This window comes from Mustela nivalis (assembly GCF_964662115.1).
Source record: "Mustela nivalis genome assembly, chromosome: 2".
NCBI lineage: Eukaryota > Metazoa > Chordata > Mammalia > Carnivora > Mustelidae > Mustela > Mustela nivalis.
The window spans coordinates 73,077,606-73,101,327 of NC_139021.1; the positions used below are offsets into that span (position 1 = coordinate 73,077,606).

The window sequence follows — 23,722 nt, forward strand, 5'->3', positions numbered from 1 at the left end:
CTGCCCTGTTGTATATATATATACAACATATATATCCTCTAAAGAGTCCTCTGTTAATCAATGAAGGCTCATAAATTTAGTCTTAAGTGGTCAGGAGTGAAACTATGAAAAAGATACTCTGCTATTACTATAACCTAATCTAGGTTTATTCTGTGAAACTGAAGCAACTAAAATCCTGCAAAATCATCTTAGAGCCAGTCAGGGAAATAAAACAGAGAAGAGGACTGATACAAGAACCCAAAATTAAAAACAAATGATAAAAAGGGAAGTTGTTCATGGGGGGATAAAACCTGGAATTTGGGGGGAGGTTCACAGGTATGTTAGGATTTTCAAAAGAAGAATGGGGATGGGGGAGCACCTGGCTGGCTGAGTCAGTGGAGCATGCAACTCTTGATCTTGGGGTCTTGAGTTCAAGTCCCACATTGAATGCAAAGATTACTTAAAAAAAAAAAAATCTTAAAAATGAAGAAGAAGAATGGGAAAAGAATCTGCTCTCACTCTGCTGGAGAATCACAATACGGTCTTACAGATCGGTTCCCAGGGGCAGCAGGCTCACCTAGGGGTGGGTCATGTGGCTCTAATGAGACCAAATTCAGATACTAACTCAGAATGCAAGAACTAACCTTGATATTCACCTAGTCAATCAACTCAGACAAGTCCAACATGACAAAAAGAAGTGGATTAGATGAGAACAGAACTTTCAGGGACCAGCCAGACTTTAGGAGAGACAGTGATTTGCAAAGGTAAGACTAACAGTAAATATTATATTTATGTATAGTGATAGTGGTTCCTCAGGGGGACAGTGCACAATGCCGTGGTATTTTTGGTTGTCATAACTTGGGGGGTTGCTAAGTGGCTACATGTCAAGGACAATGCTAAACATCGTACAATCACAGGACAACCCCTACAACAGAAAGTCATCTAGCCTAAGATGTCAATACTGCTGAGGCTAAGAAACGAGTATCTATTAAGTACTAATGCTAGGCACTATTTGAAGCATGCCTTAGCACTAACACATCACTTGTTCCTCATAAAGACACATCAGTATCTTTACCTGGATTTTAGAGATGAACAAACCTAGGCTACAAGGTCCACATTTCACACAGATTCAGGGAGTAGCCCTATATGGTGATCACAGCTCTGACCTGAGAGACTGGGGTGCACACACTGTCTTTCAATTCCTTACAGTACTACTGCATGCATCCTTTTCTTCCAAATCACCTTTGGAGATACGGGGTGAAGATGGGAGAACGCCAAGTGTCCATTAGCTCTCAGGTTATAGAAAAGAAAGCCATGTGCCAGAAAAGCAGCATTCTGATTCTGTCACCTGGAGGGGTCAGGTTTGTGTAGCACTGTACGAGGAGTGGCCTAGCTTCATAAAACATCATACGTTAATATCTAACCAAGAGTGTGGGATACAGAATAGGCCCTAAGTATTGGTCCCATCACAAGGACAATCAAGGGCTAAATTGTGAAATAAGAAGGATACAAGAGGGGGCACCTGGGTGGCTCAATGGGTTAAGACTCTGCCTTCAGCTCAGGTCATGATCTCAGGGTCCTGGGACAGAGCCCCACATCGGGCTCTCTACTCAGCGGGGAGCCTGTTTCCTCCTCTCTCTCTCTCTGCCTACTTGTGATCTCTGTCAAATAAATAAATAAACAAAATCCTTAAAAAAAAAAACGACTTAAGAAAGGATGCTATCACAGGATATGGTTTTTTAAGGGGTGGGAGGAAGAAAGTTTAAAAAAATCATTAATAGGTTTTTTTAATATTCTGAAATAAAAAGTGGAAATAGGGATGAAACACCATGACAGAAAACTGTCCAAAATCAAGTTATGTTAAAATTCTGTTTTTAAAAATACTGCTTAAAATAGATAAGCATTGATTAAGGCTTTTGTTAAATTAAGTTTTTTATTTCAATTCCAGTATAGTTAATATCAGTTAAAGCCTTTTTTAGAGCATTTTCCCCCCCTTCACCATTGTGCCTCTCTTTCTGTCCATTATATAAAATTACTGTCCTGGATCTTGTCCATCTCTGTTTCAGACACAAAAAAATGTTTTATAAGAAAATCCAAAGATTCTCCAGCTTTTTACCTCTAAAATTTAAGCAGAAGTTCTTAACTCCGTTTCTTTCACACATCATGGATACTGTTTGGCACTGACTAGTGGACCCTACCCAAAATTACAAGACAGATACACTCATAATTATCAGTATCCACTCTCAACTAATACGGCAGAGAGGGGTTCAGTGATTTATACCAAGGCATAAAAGGAAATTAAGAACAATTCTGTTCCAAAAGGCAGGATGCAAACCTGGAAGAACTACAAATTTTCTTCAGCAGGGTGACAGGACCAGGTGCTGGATGTTTGGAAACAAGGGTCCTAAAGGAGAGAACTGACAAAGAGACAAAAGAAAATCCCTGTTCAGACCTGAGGCATGGCATAGGGTTGGTTTGGAAAATGGGGACTGACCCAGAGAATGTGAAAAGGAACGGGCATGGGGAAGGGAGCACGAATTATTCCTGAGAACAGGCTAAAAGAGATTGGGTTCATTTTAAAACTACATTAAAAGCCCCTTGGGAATTCTTACTCCAAACTAACTAGTTACTTTAATGAAAGCTTACTGTAATAGTATATATCTGTATCTGTTTTACTTCCGCCTTTTAGAATATTAGCTCCAAACATATCCAGCAGAAACAAAGCACATCTTTGTCACATCTGTAAATTAAATTCACTGCAGAACAGATTAAAAATCTAACAGGATCTCAATATTGAAGATACATAGTAACCTTCTCCCTACACATATCACAGGATGAATCAGTTAAAACTTTTCCTGTTTTCCTTCCTTACTAATATATCCTTCCTCTAATCCCCACCCCACCCCCTCTTTGATTTTTCCCCTCACTGTGTAATCACAAAGCAGTCCTAGTTTTTCCAAGGTTTATCACATCTCTTATTTGAGGTACCTTTTATTTATCCTGATTCTTTTTTTTTTTCCTAAAGATTTTATTTATTCACCTGACAGAGATCACAAGTAGGCAGAGAGGCAGGCAGAGAGAGAGAGGAGGAAGCAGGCTCCCTGCTGAGCAATGAGCCCGATGTCCGGCTGGATCCCAGGACCCTGAGATCATGACCCAAGTCAAAGGCAGAGGCTTTAACCCACTGAGCCACCCAGGCACCCTCTATCCTCATTCTTGATAAAGAAAAGTGATACATAAATTAGAAATAAAATATGTGTAAAATAGTCAATTTGGGACACAATATAGAAGAATAGTCTGCACCCAGCAATTTGAAAGGCATATCCAAAAACTTGGACAAAAGTTACATGAGTCTGTTGGTTTTCTGAAACTGGCTCCATTTAATACAGATATTTAAGGAAAGGACTGAGTGAGGCAGTAGGAGGAGCACAGTCCTCTGTTTTCCAATACTAGACCCAAAGCTGCCAGGATAAGGAAGACGGTCCTAAACCGAGTCCAAATGATAACATGACCTTCCACAGGTTCCAGAACTGACAGAGTAGAGATGTTCACTGAAGCTGCAATGCTCTGCTCTATCCTTCTCAGCCTCCTAAGGTCACTGTCTTGGGTTTCCCAATACCAGAACACCAGCCCTATTCCTGGCTTCCCAAGCTTTTCCACTGGAAAGCACACTCCCAATATATGTTTCAGGAGGACAGGAACAAAGAACACTTTCAAAGATGATTCTTGGAGGACTGTGATCACTGGCAGAGTGATGGGTGGATGGATGATTATATGAGACATGAGAAAAAGGAACGTGGAGTTTCACACAATTAGCAGTAGTAAAATACTGCAGGTCCTAAGAAGTCTTGCTCTGGCTCTCTGGCTGGGAAGACTTGGAAAAGTGAGGAGGAACCAAAATCAAAACAACTAAATGCCAAAGAACCCCCCACAAAGATAACAATCACCATCACACTTCACAGTCTCTTTAGAGAAGCTCCAATCTTCTCTCTTTCTTTCCTCTCTTACCCCTTGCAATCCATTATTCCCATAGTAACCAGGGTCATTTTCTTCATCACTACAAATCTGATAATTTCACCCTATCACTTAAATCCTTTCTATTCTTCCCACTGCCCTTAGAATAAAATCCAACTCTGAATTATTGCTAATACCCTACAAACACTCACATGGCCTAATCTCTTCTTATCTCTCCAGCTGCATCCCACCAGTGCCTCCCACAACCCTACTCACTAGACTCCCGTGGGAACAGCCTCCTTCCTACTTCTCACACACACTGAGCACTCTCCCATCTCATCTCTTGTACCTGTGTACCCTCTGACTAGCATTCTCTCTCTCCAGCTCGTCACACTGAGGCTTTGTTCAAATGCCACCTCCTGCAACAGGCCTTCAAGACCACCTAACTACAGTGCCCCTTCCCCAAAATAATTTGTCATCACCCTGGTTTTTTCCATTTTAGCATTTATAATCATCTAAGATTACATCTTGTAGGTTGAGAACCTCCCTGACTAGACTGTAGAAATTGTGACTTTTATACTGCCATGTACTGGGGTGGTACACATTTCATTTATTCTTTCAACAAACAGGTGGAGAGAGGCATGTAAAAATTCCAATTTGCCAAAAATTCCCATTTTCCTCTTTACTAGATTAATTCCATTATTAAACATACTAGTATGCTACAGTACTCGAACAAAATCCTGAAAAATACAGATTTATTTAACAGATACTTACACAGTGTTTACCATGTGCTAGAGATGTGTAATTAGTCTGGGCCCCATCTTTTATTATTTGTATGAATGATCCATCTGATGTGCACCCTTAAGTAAGGCTTTTGAAAACAAGGAGAACTCAGGGTAAACACAGATGCCTATACAGTGTGATAAAGGAAACTTTACTCCAAAGCAAATATTTGCTTTCAAGTTTTTTTTTTTTAAGATTCTTCTTCTTCTTTTTTTTTTTTTTAAAGATTTTATTTATTTATTTGAAATAGAGAGAGAGAGATCACAAGTAGGCAGAGAGGCAGGCAGAGAGAGGGAGAAGCGGACTCCCTGCTGAGCAGAGAGCCCGATGCGGGCCTCAATCCCAGGACCCTGAGATCATGACCTGAGCCGAAGGCAGAGGCTTAACCCACTGAGCCACCCAGACGCCCTAAGATTCTTGTTCTGAGAGTAAAACTTTACTGGTTAGCACAAAACAAGAAATTTAAATAGCAGTATGATCTGAATCTAAATTTAAATTATAGTATGTTAGATTTAAGTCCTGATTTATATTAGCTACTTATTAGTAAAAATAATATGCAGATTTTTACCTTAAAATTTTAAAATTAAAGAAATTAGGACTTTTATATATATTTTCCCTACCAACTATTTCCTGCCAATAGAAATTGCAGCTTCATCCTAGGGATGGTAAAATAAATTTAGTCGACACCTGTAAACACTCATAATCAAGAACAAAGAGAATAAGTTAGGCTAGTGCATGTTCTAGAATGGGAAAACCCCAGACAAGGTTTGGGAGGCAACAAGAGAGAAAATTAAATTTCAGAAATGTCTATAGACGTCCTAGAGACAAGTTTTAATTTATCAGAAAAAATCACATGCAAAATAAAAGCATTCACTCAACTGGAGTATGTGCAAGGACACGTTGGTAATGAAATGAAACAAAATATACTGAACCAGATGCTGATATCAAATAATAAAACTGGAAGCTTCACACAATAGATAAACTCAAGTATCTTCTATCCGTCTCTTTTCTCTGAAGAACTAAAAGCTTCTGGCATATAATTTCTCCATATGTACAGGAAAATAAGAAAGAAGTATGAACATTTTATTAGTTTAAAAATAAGGGAAAGCAAGTAAACTACTTTCTGCAGACCAGAAAGAGGAAGAGAAAGTTCAGTCTTACTCAGTTCAGAAAACAAAGCAGAGTGACATTATTTGTGTGTAGAGATGCAAAAACAAAATAAAGCTAGGAATAATTCCCCCACAAGAAAAACCAAAGCTGCAGATGTTGCTCCATAAAGTCCGTCTTGCCCTACTGGTTTTGTGTATCTTTTTAAAGGTCTGTGTGTCCAATTACGTGGGTGTTGGGTACGTTGCTCTCCCTACTCCTCTTTCCTGCTCAGTATCTTCATTTAGATCTTTTTATGTAGTACTGAATTTACCCCTGCCTTCTTCCTTAATTGTTCATATTGTAGAAATGACTGTTGAAGCTCAATATTTAATGATTTAAAGACCTATAAATAGAACTTTAAGTTCACTTTTACTTAAAAAACAAAGAAGTGGGTGTACTTTAAAAAGTAACTGGAACTTTTATGTGTGTGGTATTTGTCCTCCAGGAGCTAATATGTACCAAAAAGAAAAGATAAGTGCCCAAAGAATTACAATGCAAAACAGACTATGATAAATTCTCTAAGAAAAGTATGAAAAGTTTCTAGAATTCAGAGGAAGGAAAGACAAAAAAACAAAACACTTCCCACTGAACTTTTCTAGGTATCTGGGGTGATTATAACATGTGAGGGAGGATCTGAAGGCTGGGCACTCAAAACAGAAAGAGCAGCAAAAGTCCTCAGTACAAAGAATAGCCATTCGTTCAATTTGTCTGAATTCCTGCCCACTTAACAGGAAAAGATCCACTCCACTTGGTAAAAACAGAAAGAGAAACTGTCACAACATTCACCTTTAGCTTTTACATGGCATTATCATTAAAGCCTTATTTTACAAGTATAAACTGGAAATCACTTTTCTTACATATAGGAGCCAGAGGTTGGAAAAGTGTGTTTAAATCATGTAGAGAACTCTGAATGCCAGGCTTCTCACTCTGGATTTCATTGTGCAGATGAGGATGTAAAGGCATTTGAAAAGGTAATTTGAAAGGTTGTAGGTGTAGAGAATGAAATGAAATGGAGGAGAGCTTAAAGAAACTGGGGTTTGGCAACAATAGGAATGGCAGGTTTGCAAAAAACTGACCTAAGAAATAAGTAATAGGTATTTGCATGTGGAGTGCAAGGTAGAAGGAGGCATTAAGATTGCTTCAAGGTTTTATTCCTCGGTAATCAGAATAAATAACTAGGAATGGGGGGAGGGAAGAGAGGGCAAGGCAAAATGACAGCAAACTAGTTTAAGTAAATACTAGCCCAAGCTGGAAATGTCTGCATCAGATGCACAGATCTGACACCTTCCGGTGCCAGGCATTGTTTCCAGGCACTTAGGATACAGCAGTGAACACAACTGGCAAGCACCACAGCCCACATGGAACTTACCCTCCAATGGCAGACAAGAGATAATGAACAAGTAAATAGAGAGATAAATATATATTATAGGAAGAGTGGGGTTGTATGGAATTTTAATTCGGAGGGTCTGACTGAGAGTGACATCTAAACAAATACCTAGAGGTGAGGGAGTGAACCACGCAAGGCGCCAAGAAAGAGTCAGCAACTAACATAGATATATCTTCATTTAGTTTCACTCTTGATGCTTTTGAAGTTAGCAGCAATTGCAGTGTATCTCTTTGGTGACCCAGTCCTATTTCCTTGGGCTAATATGTAGTGTTCCACTTCCTGACTGTCCTACCAGATCAAGAAAACTTCACCAATAACACAGTGATAACGAACTGCCTAGTAGGTCAATTTGTTTACACTGGCTGTTTATGTTCCCTACCTGGGAGAAAAGGACTACATTTTAAAACAACAAAACCAAAGCACTGTTAGAACATGTTTGTACAAAGCTTAAGAAGACAATCATCTTGTTCTCAAAGCAATCATTGATGTAGCAACTTTTGAAACTTGTGATTTAAATCAAAGGTGAAGAATGATTATGAATCATGCAATTAAGGTACCAAGGAGGATGCTGAAGAGAGAAAAACCATTCACAGCACCATAAAACTGTCAAAAATAAAAACAGTACAATTATCAAAACCAGAATTGATATCATTCTTTGATTTTATGATTTGTTGTTCAGCAGAACTGAACTGTAGGCTAAATTATGCATTTTATTGATTCTAGATCTTGGGGCCTCATCCTTATCTGTAAAGGGCAGCTGTTGTGATTTTTCAGATTCCCTTCAATTCCAAGATTCGATGTGGCTAATTACCATTCCTATGATGTTTAGGTTATTTGTGTACTCTGGTTTACCTCCTTTTGCAGTAATAGTACAAACTGCACCCATCCCAAGTAATACAACTTGTAAGTTTTGTATAAAAGTGATAATGACCTTCTTTTAAACACATCTACCAGAGCTTGGTGTTTAAAATGAGGATACCCTCTCTGAAAGTGCTGCCTTTTTTTCATCCCTCTTTTATAACAGTCTTTAAGACACTCCGGCTTCTGCATCATTTTAGGGAGGATTAGATTTGAAATCAGGTGGATGATCACATCTCTAGTAGATGAGAAAAGTAATGAGACCTTATCTGGTGGGATTCATTCTCTGAAATTCCAAAGGAATTCTCAAACATTTCTAGCTATGACTCTGAGGAAAGATTTTCCGGTGTTGACAACTTTATAGATTAATGCCCATCTAAAGGCATAATAAAGAAAATAACCAACGTTATTGTGGACTATGCGTCAGGCAGAATTAAGTACTGACTGATTAATCCTCATAACAATACTTTAAGGATGAACTATCACTATTCTCATTTTACATGTGCAGAAACAAAGTCATAGAGAAATTAAACAGATTGCTCAAGTTTTCACAATTAACAAAGAGATTCGAACCCAGGCACTCTAGCTTCAAAGCCTGAGATCTTAACTTTCACCATACACTGCCTATATATATCCTGGCGTCCCTGTTTAAGTAACAGTCCCATTATCAGCCGCACTCTCCTTGCAAACTGAAAAACACGAAGTCAAAATAAAGCTGCACTGCAAATTCGTTATCGAGCTTCTCCTCCAGTCCTGAACCACGAACTAGACTCTTAAAGAATATAAAATCTCAGTACCTGAGGTCTCTCGAGATTTAGGGAAGAAGTGTGTGGAGCAACCCAAATGTGTTCTGTCCTGGCGGTAATGCCGTGAACAAGCGCTGCAAAAACTAGAGCCGGACCCGGTGTCTCCCTGCCTCTGGGGGTTCACGCCAGGGGGCCGCCCAGCCGCACCACGCGCTCCTACTACGCACGGAAGTGGCCCAGGGGCCGGTCCAACCAAACCACACCTGGCTCGAACGCGCCCGCGGGGTTCCTTCACTTGGTTCTCGCGGCGCCCATACCCCTTCCCGTACTTACCTTCGCGGACCCTCGCCCGACGCATAGCGAGCGGGAAGCCCCACCAGAGCTGCGCCACACTCTACCGTCCTCCGCGCCGCGCCTCCCACCCCCAGCGGGGCCCACCACCCTCCCCGCCTTGGCCCGGCCTCCTGACTCCGCCCCTCGCACCATGCCCCGCCCACACCAATCAACGGAACCGTCCCAACCACTAGCCTGCTCAGGGGCGGGGCTTATGCACACTCAGCTCCGCCCCTCGCTCGCTAGAAAGCGGTGGATCCGAGTGTAGGCACCGTGTGGATGCTGCCGGGAGGCCGTAAATAAACAAAGCCGGGAGGGCTTGGGGGTGTGTGACCCCGAGGGAGGGAGTGCTGGGCGCAGGGAGAGGGAACCGTCAAAGGGAGACAGTCAGCCTTGTGGCAAGATGCGGAAGGAGACTTGGGAGGGGAAAGTGAAGGCCCTCTCCCCGGGTTCCAGCTGACGTGTAGGACTGGGTGAGACATCTTGAAGCAACGGAGTTTATACTTAATAAGCGCATTAGCTAATCTTGTTCTCCTTAGGCAGGGTAGGACTCATGAATTCCGGGCTCCATGCATGAGAAATCACAGGAACAAGGGTTGAGAGGGAGGAAAAAAGCAATCGAATTCTTTACTGATCTCCAGCACACATCCTCGTTTTTCATTTTGGGGAAAATTCTGGAAAGGACTTCAGTAGGAATCACTTCAGACTCACTCATTCCTTCTCCCCTCAAATAGCTCAGGCACTTTTCAAGAGAGCATACTCAACGCAGGTTGAGTTTGGCATTAATGCCCACGGTGTACTGCAAGGTTTGTGACTACATGTATGGATAAAGGAAAAAATCAGACCACTCAGAAGGAATTATTTTAACTATTAATTTATTTGATTTTTGAACGTGAAAAACTATTTGAGGAATCAAGTCAAACACTAATTAAATTATGGTGGGAAAACACAAGGCTCACCTTGCTAACAAGCAGCATTTGCTGGGAGAACTTCAGAAAACAGTGTCAAGAGGCCAGCCTAGCTGTGTGGCCCTAAGGGAGATCACAATATCCAAAGCCCCAGATCTGCTTATTTTTAAAATAAAGATATTGGACCAAGTGACCTCATGACCTCTAAATACCCTTCCAAACTTAATTTCATCCTGCAAGATTCCGCAATTAAGGGCAAAGGGACCATAAGGAAAGTGCTGTCCAGTCAGGAGCCACACAGAGAAATTGGGGATTTTTAGAAAAAGCTTCAGGGATCTCTGACATTACTTCATTCAAGCTCTCCTGTCAGACTTTTCTATTTGAAATAATGATAACTCTTGTCCTAGCTCAAAACCTCTGACTCTTCCCTCTCAATCCTCACATTTGGTCATCAGGTCCTTGGCTTTTTCCATTATACAGTCTCTTCAATGAACCTTCTCACTTTCACTGCCATCTCTGAATAAAGTACAAAACCAAAGAACTCAGGTTCTTGGATCTGACCCTCACCTATTTTTTTCTACCTAATCTCCAAGTACTCTCTGGCAGACTGCTTCTTCACTGTGTAGTATCCACAACATACAGCCAACATTCCTGCCACTGAACATTTATATCCACTGCTTCCCAGCTCAAAATATTTCTTAGTCCTAGCTACCTGTTCAGATTATGATAGCTCAGCTCAGGGACCTCTCTATCCAGTAAAATGCTATAACACCTAGGATCTGCACCACTCAATGTGGCACTTAGTAGGCCTACCTTATTTTGGTTTTTTTCTGTTATTTATATTTATCTCTAAAACTAAACTGTAAGCTCCTTCCTGGATAACCCCAGGCTCCAGGCAATAAAGTAAAAAAAAGCTATTTTCAGTATCTCAAAAGCCTAAAAAAATTATATATTCATCTATAATTAGGCTGTTCAAATTACCTATAACTGTAATATTCTGGTTTTTTTATTAAGAAAATTTATATTTTTATTTTCATTTATTTTTTAAATATATATGTATATTTAAAGATTTTATTTACTTATTTGACAGAGAGATCACAAGTAGGCAGAGAGGCAGGGAGAAGCAGGCTTCCTGCTGAGCAGAGAGCCCAACATGGGGCTTGATCCCAGGACCCCAAGATCATGACCCGAGCCAAAGGCAGAGGCCCAACCCACTGAGCCACCCAGATGCCCCTGTATTTTTATTTTTTAAGTAATTTGTATACCCAACATGGGGCTCAGACTTTACCCCAAGATCAAGAGTCACATGTTCCAGTGACTGAGCCAGCCAGGAGCCCCAGGATTCTGTTTTTATCTGAAATTATGTGACACTGCAATAACATCTATTACTTCATGTTAACCAAAGCTCTGATAGGCAGTTAGATGTGACTGATTTTTAGAAAAGGGAAACAGGAGTGCCTGGCTGGCTTGTCAGGAGAGCAGGTGACTCTTCATCTTGGTCAGGGTCTTGAGTTCAAGAGTTCAAGTCCCACACTGGATATAGAGATTACTTAAAAAAAAAAAAAAAGAAGAAGAAGAAGAAAGAAAGAAAGTAAAGAAAAGGGAAAATAAATTGCTAATAAATAAGACTTATTTTGAAGTCTGAATCTATGAGATTCACAGAGGTACATAAAAATAAAAAGTAGCCGACCCATTCTTTTGTCACCCCATTGCCAAAACAAGTGACATACCCAGAGTAAGTGCTTAAGAAGATAGTCATTAGTCTATTATTATTTTCAGCTTTCGTTAAGCCCTCACTCTCTCCTTTGCTTTAATTAAAATACTGGTCTTTTCTTCTCATGCAAATAAGATTGTAAGAGTTTCCCTTCAATTTCAAATAAATTCTGAAGAATAAGATAAACAAGAATCACACTGCTTCTCAGAGTTGGACTAGAAAGGTTTCTGATGTCCAAGAAATAAACCATCAAATCATGGTAAACTGCCTATGTTAAGGCGCCCTACATACTACTCACATCTTTAAAGAGTAAATTTTCCTTAACTGCAACCTTAGCCAGATGACAAAAGTAGGAGCAAGACCAAGTTTGCAGAATGACTACCAAGTAAGAGTGAAAACTGATTTGCAATCTATCAATGGCCCCTTGTGTTTTGAAAATGTCACTGGCAAATTTAAAGGAGGCCCCAGAGCTCTGAAGTGTGGCCCAAACAATCTATAAATCACTACTCACAGCAAACCTTTATAATATTCTGGATGTTTAGAAAGTAATAAATAGGCAGATTAAACAATAGTCACACTTCATTTTATAGACTGGTTGTACCAGAGGCTACTGGTTATACACTCTTGGAATGTTTCTCTTCCTCTTCTAAAAATGTGAAGTAATTATTAAGATGAGAGATTTAAGGGAACTTCTAAATCTGGCCAAGATGTTGTAACAAGGACCATATTTACTCTCCTACCTGAACCAACAACGACAACAAAAAGAAGCCAGACAAAATATATAAAACAACAGTTTTCAAGATGGGTATCAGGCAAATGAAGGAGACTGATGTCTCAGAGATGAGGAATGAACAAGATTTGCCCCAGCTTATCACCTCAGAGAACTTACAGGCCATGACAGTAGAAGAGGGAAGCTCAAGAACTATGAGACCAGGGAAAACAAGACAGCTAGAGTTCATAACTCAGATAGGGAGAAAAGAGAACAATACAGAGAATCCCAGAGATCTGCTGACGTTCTTCCTTGAGAATTCAACAGTGCTGATCAGTGTACGCTTGTCCTCAAGGTCATGGAAAGAACAAACCATCTCAAAGCAGTAAAAGGAAAAGTATTAGGCACTCACAGAGGGCCAGGAATAATGGCTATTCACACCAAGCCAACTAGAAACCTCCCAATTCAATGAAATAGAGTACTTAGAAGGGTCTTGCTGTAGTATCGGGGAGTAATTAGCCCTAGACTAAATGCTGCTTGGGTGCTGCCAAAAAAATAAGAAGTAAGATCCAAAAGGATCAAACTATTTTAAAGTTATTTAACTGCATCTCAAATTAGAATTCAGGTGTTCAGCACCCAATAAGCTAAAATTCACAACATCTGCCATTCAATCAGATATTGCAAGGCATGAAAAGAAACAAAAATATGGCTCATAATGAGAAAAATCAATCAGTGAAACTAACAACTGACATAGCAGTTAGAATTAGCAGACAAGAACATTAAAACAGTTATTATAAGGGCACCTGTGTGGCTCAGTGGGTTAAGCCTCTGCTTTCGGCTCAGGTCGTTATCCCAGTGTCCTGGGATCAAGCCCCACATTGGGCTCTCTGCACAGCGGGGACCCTGCTTCCCTCTCTCTCTGCCTGCCTCTCTGCCTACTTGTAATCTCTCTCTCTGTATTACTTATAAATAAATAAATAAAATCTTAAAAATATTTTTTTAAAAAAGCAGTTATTATAATGGTAATATATTTTAAAAATTAAGTAGAGATAAGGAAGGTATAGAAAAATTTCTAATTCCAGAGCACCTGGGTGGTTCAGTGGGTTAAAGCCTCTGCCTTCAGCTTAGGTCATGATCTCAGGTTCCTGGGATTGAGTCCCGCATCAGGCTCTCACAGAGAGCCTGCTTCCTCCTCTCTCTCTGACTGCCTCTCTGCTTTGAGATCTCTATTACCTCTGTGTGATCTTATGATCGCTATCTGTCAAGTAAATTAAAAAAAATTTTTTTTAAATAATGTAAAAAAAAAGAAACATTTTTAAAAAAGAAGGAAATTGGGGATAAAAATATATGTTTATAAAAAATAAAAAATTTGAAAGTGAAAAAAAAAAAGGAGGGGCGCCTGGGTGGCTCAGTGGGTTAAGCCGCTGCCTTTGGCTCAGGTCATGATCTCAGGGTCCTGGGATCGAGTCCCGCATCGGGCTCTCTGCTCAGCGGGAGCCTGCTTCCTCCTCTCTCTCTCTCTGCCTGCCTCTCTGCCTACTTGTGATCTCTCTCTGTAAAATAAATAAATAAAATCTTAAAAAAAAAAAAAGGAAAAATTTCTAAATCCAATCTAGAGGTGAAAACAATCTCTAAGGTGAAAAATACATTGGATGGGATTAATGGGGGAATTGACACTGCAGAAGAAAGGATTAGTGAACTTGAATACAAACAAAACAAAATTTCCAAGATGAATTACAGAGAGAAAAAGGAATTAAAAAGAGAATCCATAGGCTATGGGAAACCTTTACGCAGCCTAACATACTTGTAGCTGGAGTCCATGAAGGAGATGATAAAACTGAGCTGGGGAAAGATCAGAATAGACATTTGAAGAAATATGACTGATATTTCAAAATTTGATGAAAATTATAAACCCACAGATCTCACAAACTTGATGAACCCAAACATCAGAAACACAAAGGAAACTACAACAAGATATTTCATAATACAATTACTAAAAACCAGTGATAAAGCAAAAAAGGGGGGGGAGACATAATATATGGAGAAATGAGAGTAAAATTGACAGATTTCTTGTCAGAAGCATGCAAGAAAAAGACAGTGGAGCAAGATCTTTGAAGTCCTGAACAAAAAAGCTGTTAACCTAGAATTCTACACTCAGCAAAAAATATCTTTCAAAATTCAAGATAATACAAAAAATTTTTTTTCAGATGCAGAAACTGAAAGACGGTAACAAGAAAACTTGCACTACAAGAAATGTTAAAGGGAGTCCATCAGACACACAAAAAATGACTCCAGATATCTGGGAATATGTACCACAAATGAAGAATAGTGGAAATAGTAACAAGAGATGTGTTTGTTTGTTTGTTTACAATTAGAATCTTGTAAAAGATAGTAACTATTTAAAACAATAAGCATAATCATTTATTGTGGGTTTTATAGCCTATATGTAAGTAAAATGTATGACAACAATAGCATAAAGGTTAGCTGGAGAGACATGGAAGTATATTATTGAAAGGTATATTGTATAATTATGTATAAGCCTCCTATAAGTTATATGGCATAATTCATTTGAAGATAGACTATAATAAATTAGAATAGTATACTCAAACCCTAAAATAAGGTAGGAAAAGAAGAAAGAGGACAAAAAGAACACATAAGACAAATAGAAAACAAGTAACAAGAGGACACACATAAACTTAACTCACATCAATAATAACATAAAAAGCAATAGTCAAAACAACACAATTAAAATTTGTCTTACTGGTAAATAAAACAAGACCCAACTATATTTCACATACAAAATACTATTCTTCAGATATGAAGACACAAATAGGTTTAAAGTAAAAGTATGGAAAAAGATATACCATAGTAACAGTGTCAAAAGAAAGCTGGAGCAACTGTAATAATATCACATAAGGTAGACTTCAAAGCAAATAATATCACCAGGGAACAAAAAGATCACTTCATAACTATGAAGAGATCAATTCATCTTGATGACATAAAAGTCCTAAACATTTATAGGGGTGCCTGGGTAGCTCAGTTTGTTAAGCATTTGCCTTCAGCTCAAGTCATGTTCCCCAGGTCCTAGGACCAAGCCCCACATGGAGCTCCCTGCTCAGCAGGGAGGCTGCTTCTCCCTCTCCTCTGCTCCTTCCCCTGCTTGTGCTCTCTCTCTCTTGCTCTATCAAATGAGTAGATAAAATCATTTTTTAAAAAAAGTCCTAATCATTTATGTATCTAATAACAGAGTTTCAAAATAAATGAGAAAAAAATGAAACAACTTGAAGGAAAACTAGGCATATGCTATTTTTAGAGGTTTTAAAAACTCTCATAATAACGGTACAAAATCAGCAAGGATATTGTCTTAATTAGTTTGGGTTGCTATAACAAAATACCAGACTGTGTAGCTTATAAACAACTGAAATTTAATTTTCATAGGTTCTAGAGACTGGAAGTCAGAGATCGGGGGCCACCAGGGTTGGGTGAGGGCCCTTTTCATGATCTATGGCCAGTATCTTCTCTTTGTGTCCTCACCCGATAGAAGGGAAAAAGAAGTTCTGTGGGATCTCTTTTGTAAGAATACTAAACCTATTTTTTAAAATTTCTTATCAGTGTAACAGTATTCATTGTTTTTGCACCACACCCAGTGCTCCATGCAATACATGCCCTCTCTAATACCCATCACCTGGTTCCCCCAACCTCCCACCTCCCGCCCCTTCAAAACCCTCAGATTGTTTTTCAGAGTCCATAGTCCCTCATGGTCCCTCCCCTTCCAATTTCCCTCAACTCCCTTTTCCTCTCCATCTCCCGTTGTCCTCCATGCTATTTGTTATGCTCCACAAATAAGTGAAACCATATGATAATTGACTCTCTCTGCTTGACTTATTTCACTCAGCATCATCTCTTCCAGTCCCGTCTATGTTGCTACAAAAGTTGGGTATTCATCCTTTCTGATGGAGGCATAATACTCCATAGTGTATATGGACCATATCTTCCTTATCCATTTGTCCGTTGAAGGGCATCTTGGTTCTTTCCACAGTTTGGTGACCGTGGCCATTGCTGCTATAAACATTGGGGTACAGATGGCCCTTCTTTTCACTACATCTGTATCTTTGGGGTAAATACCCAGTAGTGCAATTGCAGGATCATAGGGAAGCTCTATTTTTAATTTCTTGAGGAATCTCCACACTGTTCTCCAAAGAGGCTGCACCAACTTGCATTCCCACCAACAGTGTAAGAGGGTTCCCCTTTCTCCACATCCTCTCCAACACATGTTGTTTCCGGTCTTGCTAATTTTGGCCATTTTAACCGGTGTAAGGTGGTATCTCAATGTGGTTTTACTTTGAATCTCCCTGATGGCTAATGATGATGAACATTTTTTCATGTGTCTGATAGCCATTTGTATGTCTTCATTGGAGAAGTGTCCATATCTTCTGCCCATTTTTTTATATGATTGTCTGTTTTGTGTGTGTTGAGTTTGAGGAGTTCTTTATAGATCCTGGATATCAACCTTTGTCTGTACTGTTATTTGCAAATTTCTTCTCCCATTCTGTGGGTTGCCTCTTTGTTTTGTTGACTGTTTCCTTGGCTGTGCAGAAGCTTTTGATCTTGATGGAGTCCCAAAAGTTTATTTTCGCTTTTGTTTCCTTTGCCTTTGGAGACATATCTTGAAAGAAGTTGCTGTGGCTGATATTGAAGAGGTTACTGCCTATGTTCTCCTCTAGGATTCTGATGGATTCCTGTCTCACGTTGAGGTCTTCTATCCATTTTGAGTTTATCTTTGTGTACGGTGTAAGAAAATGGTTGAGTTTCATTCTTCTACATATAGCTGTCCAGTTTTCCCAGCACCATTTATTGAAGAGACTGTCTTTTTTCCACTGTATATTTTTTCCTGTTTTGTTGAAGATTAATTGACCATAGAGTTGAGGGTCCATATCTGGGCTTTCTACTCTGTTCCACTGGTCTCTGTGTCTGTTGTTATGCCAGTACCATGCTGTCTTGGTGATCACAGCTTTATAGTAAAGTTTGAAATCAGGTAAGGTGATACCCCCAGTTTTATTTTTGTTTTTCAACATTTCGTTAGCGATTCAGGGTCTCCTCTGATTCCATACAAATTTTTGGATTATTTGCTCCAGCTCTTTGAAAAATACTGGTGGAATTTTGATCGGAATACTCATTCTTCTCAAGTGCACATGGAACCTTCTCAAGAACAGACCACATACTGGGTCACAAATCAGGACTGAACCGATACCAAAAGACTGAAGTTATTCCCTGCATATTCTCAGATCACAATGCTTTGAAACTGGAGCTCAATCACAAGGAAAAGTTCGGAAGGAACTCAAACACCTGGAAGCTAAAGACCACCTTGCTTAAGAATGCTTGGATCAACCAGGAGATCAAGGAAGAACTGAAACAATTCATGGAAACCAAAGAGAATGAAGACACTTCGGTCCAAAACCTATGGGATACAGCAAAGGCAGTCCTAAGGGGGAAATACATAGCCATCCAAGCCTCCCTCAAAAAAACTGAAAAATCCAGAATACACCAGCTGTCTCTACACCTTACAGAACTGGAGAATCAACAACAAATCAAACCAACTCCACACATAAGAAGGGAAATCATCAAGATTAGAGCTGAGATCAATGAGGTAGAAACCAGAGTTATCAATGTTATAGTTATCAATGAAACTAGAAGTTGTTTTTTTTTAAAGAATCAATAAAATCAATAAACCATTGGCCACACTAATCCAAAAGAAAAGAGAGAAAGCCCAAATTCATAAAATTATGAATGAAAAGAAAGAGATCACAACTAACACCAAGGAAGTAGAAACAATCATCAGAAGTTATTATCAACAGTTATATGTCAATAAGCTAAGCAACCTAGATGAAATGGATGCATTCCTAGAAAACTATAAACTCCCAAAATTGAACCAGGAAGAAATGGACAACCTGAATAGACCGATATCTAGTAACGAGATTGAAGCAGTGATCAAAAACCTCCCAAAAAACAAGAGCCCAGGACCTGATGGATTCCCTGGAGAATTCTACCAAACTTTCAAAGAAGAAATAACACCTATTCTCCTGAAGCTGTTTCAAAAAATTGAAGCAGAGGAAAAACTTCCAGACTCTTTCTATGAAGCCAGCATTACCCTGATCCCCAAACCCGGCAAAGACCCTACCAAAAAGGGGAATTTCAGACCAATATCACTGGTGAATATGGATGCTAAGATTCTCAACAAGATCCTAGCAAACAGGATCCAACAGCACATTAAAAAGATTATCCACCATGACCAGGTAGGATTCATCCCTGGGCTACAAGGATGGTTCAACATTCGCAAATCAATCAGTGTGATAGAATAAATTAATAAGAGAAGAGAGAAGAGCCACATGGTCCTCTCAATTGATGCAAAAAAAGCATTTGACAAAATCTAGCATCCGTTCCTGATTAAAACGTTTCAAAGTATAGGGATAGATGGAACATTCCTGAACTTCATAAAATCTATCTATGAAAGACCCACAGCAAATATCATCCTCAATGGGAAAAAGCTTGTAGCCTTCCGGCTGAGAGCAGGAACACAACAAGGATGCCCACTCTCACCACTCTTGCTCAACATAGTATTAGAAGTCCTAGCAACAGCAATCAGACAACAAAGAGAAATAAAAGGTATCCAAATTGGCAATGAAGAAGTCAAACTCTCTCTCTTTGCAGATGACATGATTCTTTAGATAGAAAACCCAGAAGACTCCACCCCCAAACTACTAGAGTACTAATCCTATTTATGAGGGCTCCACCTTCATGACCTAATTACCTCCCAAAGGCTCTACCTACTAATACTTCATCACCTTTTGAGGTGAAGATTTCCACGGATGAATTTGAGGGTAGACACAAACATTCAGACCATAACAGATATAAAATATCTAAACAATATTATTAACCATAGGGGCGCCTGGGTGGCTCAGTGGTTAAGCCGCTGCCTTTGGCTCGGGTCATGATCTCGGGGTCCTGGGATCGAGTCCCGCATCGGGCTCTCTGCTCAGCAGGGAGCCTGCTTCCTCCTCTCTCTCTCTGCCTGCCTCTCTGCCTACTTGTGATTTCTCTCTGTCAAATAAATAAATAAAATCTTTAAAAAAAAATAAAATAAAAATATATTATTAACCATAAAAGATCTAAACAATACTATTAACCATCTTAACCTGACATTTAAGATTACTAAAAGACATGAGAATATAATTCTTTTTGAGTACACGCAAGACACTTACCAAGTTAGACCATATTCTGGGCCACAAAACAAGTTTCAATAAACTTATAAGGATTTAAGGCATACTAAGTATGTTCTCTAAACAATGAAATTAAATTAGAAATCAATAACAGGGGGCGCCTGGGTGGCTCAGTGGGTTAAAGCCTCTGCCTTCAGCTCAGGTCATGATCCCAGGGTCCTGGGATTGAGCCCCATATCTGGCTCTCTGCTCAGCAGGGAGCCTGCTTCCTCCTCTCTCTTACTGCCTCTCTGCCTACTTGTAATCTCTGTCTGTCAAATAAATAAATAAAATCTTTAAAAAAAAAAAAAAGAAATCAATAACAGAAAAACATCTGGAAAATCTCCAAGTATATGAAATCAATATTTAATTCTAAGTAACCCATGGGTCAAAGAAGAAATCAAAAGGAAACTAGGAAATATTTTGCACTAAATGAAAATTAAAACACAACACACCCAAATATTTGTGGGTTGCAATAAAACAGTACTTAGGAGACAATACACATAAAAAAAAAAAAGAGAGAGAAACTTCTCAAATCAGTGACCTCAGTTTCTATCTTACTAAACAAAAGGAGCAAAGTACAATACAAAGAAAGAAAGTAATAAAGATCTGAGCACAATCAATGAAAGAGAAAAGAGAAAAGTCAATGAGACCAAAAGTTAATTTAAAAAAATTAGTCAAACTGCTAAACCAAACTCATCAACCCACCCACAAAAAGACAGAGGGGCACCTGGATGGCTCAGTCAGTTAAGCCTCTGACTCTTTATTTCTGCTCAGGTCATGATCTCAGGGTCCTGGGATTCAGCCCCGCTTCAGGATCTGTGCTTGGCACGGAGTCTTCTTGTCCCCTCCCTTTGTTATTCCCCATTCAGGCTCTCTTTATCTCTCTCAGATAGATAGATAGATGATAGATAGGAAAACAAACAAATAAAATCTTAAAAAAAAATTAAAAGGGGAGAACCTGGGTGGCTCAGTCAGTTAAGTGTCTGCCTTTGGGTCAGGTCATGATCCTCAGGTTCTGGGATCGAGTTCCGAGTCATGCTCCCTACTCAGCAGGTAGTCTGTTTTTCCTTCTCCCTCTGCCACTCCTCCCTGCTCACGGTCACTCTTTCTCCCTCTCTCAAATAAATACATAAAATCTTTTTTAAAAGGTGGGGGTGTGTGCCTGGTGGCTTAGTAGGTTAAACATCCAACTCTTGATCTCCAGGTTGTAAGTTCAAGCCCTACATTGGGCTCTACACTGGGTATGAAGCCTACTGAAAAATAAATAAATAAATAGCTGTTCTTCATTGAGGCCTTTCCTATATAAAATAGGCCTTCCTCTGTTAGCTCTATAATAGTGGCTTGTTCATTTTCGTCATAGCACTGCGATCACAATTTGCTCTTTATTTTACTGTTTACTGTGCCCCTGTTCTTGCCCCATTAGAGTTCAAGGTCCATGAAAGTAAAATAACATATCCATCTTGTTTACCATAGCTTCTGCAGGGCCTGGGGCATATAACGATGGGGTGCAAATCATTAAATGAATGGACTACTTTCTGAAGTCCCTTCAAGTCTGCCTCCACAGCCTGTCTGGCATTTGTCCCTTTCCTACACTCTGATAATATAGGTCTGAGCCTTCCTGTTGTGCTCACTTTTTTAATGGTCTCCCAGACTCCTCTCTTTTTCTTTTTCTATTCAGATTGTAGAATGTTGTCTAAGACAATTTAATTCTAGCCACATCATTTTCTCTGTTCAAATCCTATAATAATTTTAATACAATCTTTATCAAAATTCTAACAGCCTTGTTTTACAGAAATTATCCTCAAATTCATATAGAATTGCAAAGGGCCCTATATAACAAAAACAATATTGAAAAAGAACAAGGCAAAACTTACCAGAGTTATAGTAATGAAAGCAACAGAACACTAACACAAGGATAGATAGGCCTATTAGCCACTGGGATAGAACTGAGTCCATAAATAAGCCCATATATCTATGGCCAACTAATTTTCAACAAGGGTGCTAAGATCATTCAGCAGGGAAAGGGTAGTCTCTTCAAATAGTGGCTGGCCAACTGCATATCCATATGCAAAAAATGAAGTTGGATTCCTACCTCACACTCTGTATAAAAACTAACTCAAGATTGATTAATGACCTAAATATAAAAGTTAAAACTACTACAATCTTATATGAAAACATAGAGATGAATACTCATGATCTTGGATTTGACAATGGATTCTTAGATCTGACACTAAAAGTATGAGCAACAACAAAACAGATAAATTATAGTTCATAAAAAATTTAAAACCTTTGTGAAAAATTAAAATTAAAAATTAAAAACCTTTGTGAGTCAAAGATTATTATCAAGGAATTAAAAAGACAACATATGCAACAGAAGAAAATATTTGCAAATCATATATTGAAAAGAGTCTAGCACCCAGAATATATAAAGAACTTGTAGAACTCAACAACAAAAAGATAAAGAACACAATTAAAAAGTGGACAAAGGACCTGAGTAAACATTTCTCTAAAGAAGAAATATAAACAGCCAACATGCATATGAAAAGTGTTCAGCATATCAGTCATCAGGAAAATGCAAATCAAAACCACAAAGAGATACCATGTCACACCTACTAGGATGGTAATAATAAAAAAAGAGCGGAAACCAAGTAGGGGTGAGGATGTGGAAAAACTGGAGCTCTTGTATATTGTTGGTAGGAATGTAAAATGGATCAGCTACTGAGGAAAACAGTTTGTCAGTTCCTCAGAAAGCTAAACACAGAATTATTATTATATTACCCAGCAATTCCACACCTAGATATATACCCCAAACAACTGAATACATGTGCCCAAAACAATATTTACATGTACATGTTAATAACTGCACTATTTACAATAGCCAAAAGACGGAAACAACCAAATGTTCATCAAAGGATGAATGGTTAAACAAATTGTGTTATATATATTCAACAGAATATTATTCAGCCATAAAAAGTAATGAAGTACTGATAGATGTTACACTGTGGATGAACCTCAAAAGCATTATGCTAAGTGAAAGAAGTCAGACACAAGAGGACACATCCTGAATAAATGCACTACTTGGAATAGCTGGAGCCACAGAAACCCTAACGCAATGGTAGTTGCCAAGGGCTGTGATGGGGTTGGGGGAGTTGGGGCACAAGGGAATGGGAAATTACTGCTTACAGGACATGGGGTTTAACTTGGGGTGAAGAAAATGTTTGAAACTAGATAGGAGTGATCACACAACATTGTAAATATACTAAATGTCACTGAATTGTTCATTTTAAAAGGGTTAATTTTATGTTACGTGAATGCTACCTTAATTTTGTGGAAAACACCTTAACCATAATCCACTGATGAGTAAATAAGACCTCATCAACCTATCCTCCTAGAGCCTTCATATGTGACCATCACATAACTCTACTTCCCCTTCATGCCTCCCATCCTTCAAGCAGAAGTCCTTTCCTTTACATGCAACACAGAGCCTCATTACATACATAAGTCCAGCTCTTCGTTCATGGCATTATTCAAATGTCCTTCAAATATCCTTATTTAAATATTATTCAAATATCCTTCAAGATTTTTTCTCAGTCTCTTAGTGGAGCATACATACTCTCTTTCCTGTAAGCTTCTATGAGCATTATGGGCATCTGGGTGGCTCAGTAGGTTAAGCCTCTGCCTTTGGCTCAGGTCATGATCTCAGGGTCCTGGGATTGAGCCCCACATCGGGGTCTCTGATCAGCAGGGAGCCTGCTTCCCCCCACCCCTATAGCTAACAAAATAGCTATAGACATATTTCTGCAGATTAATAGGAAATAACTAGAACTATTTGTAGCTCTGATAATAATTGTTAATGTTCTTTTTTTAAAGATTTATTTATTTATTTGAGGGGGCAGAAAAATAGGGGGAGAGGTAGAGAGGGTCTTAAGCAGACTCTGCGTGG

General features: G+C 39.1%; 1 protein-coding gene across 3 annotated transcripts in view; it reads right to left on the reverse strand.

Moving 5' to 3' along the window:
• The window catches only part of LOC309858835 (serine/threonine-protein kinase Sgk3), a 144,811-nt gene that overhangs the window by 76,353 nt on the left and 44,736 nt on the right, over positions 1 to 23,722 (reverse strand). Inside the window, exon 1 of one of the 3 annotated variants that reach the window (XM_082719130.1) lies at positions 9,190 to 9,352. The exons of 1 other annotated variant lie outside the window; for it this stretch is intronic. The gene's annotated coding sequence lies outside the window, so the exon portion shown is untranslated. Of the gene's footprint in view, positions 1 to 8,907; positions 9,060 to 9,189; positions 9,353 to 23,722 lie in introns of those variants that run through there. One more of the 3 variants, XM_082719132.1, reaches the window with a different exon arrangement.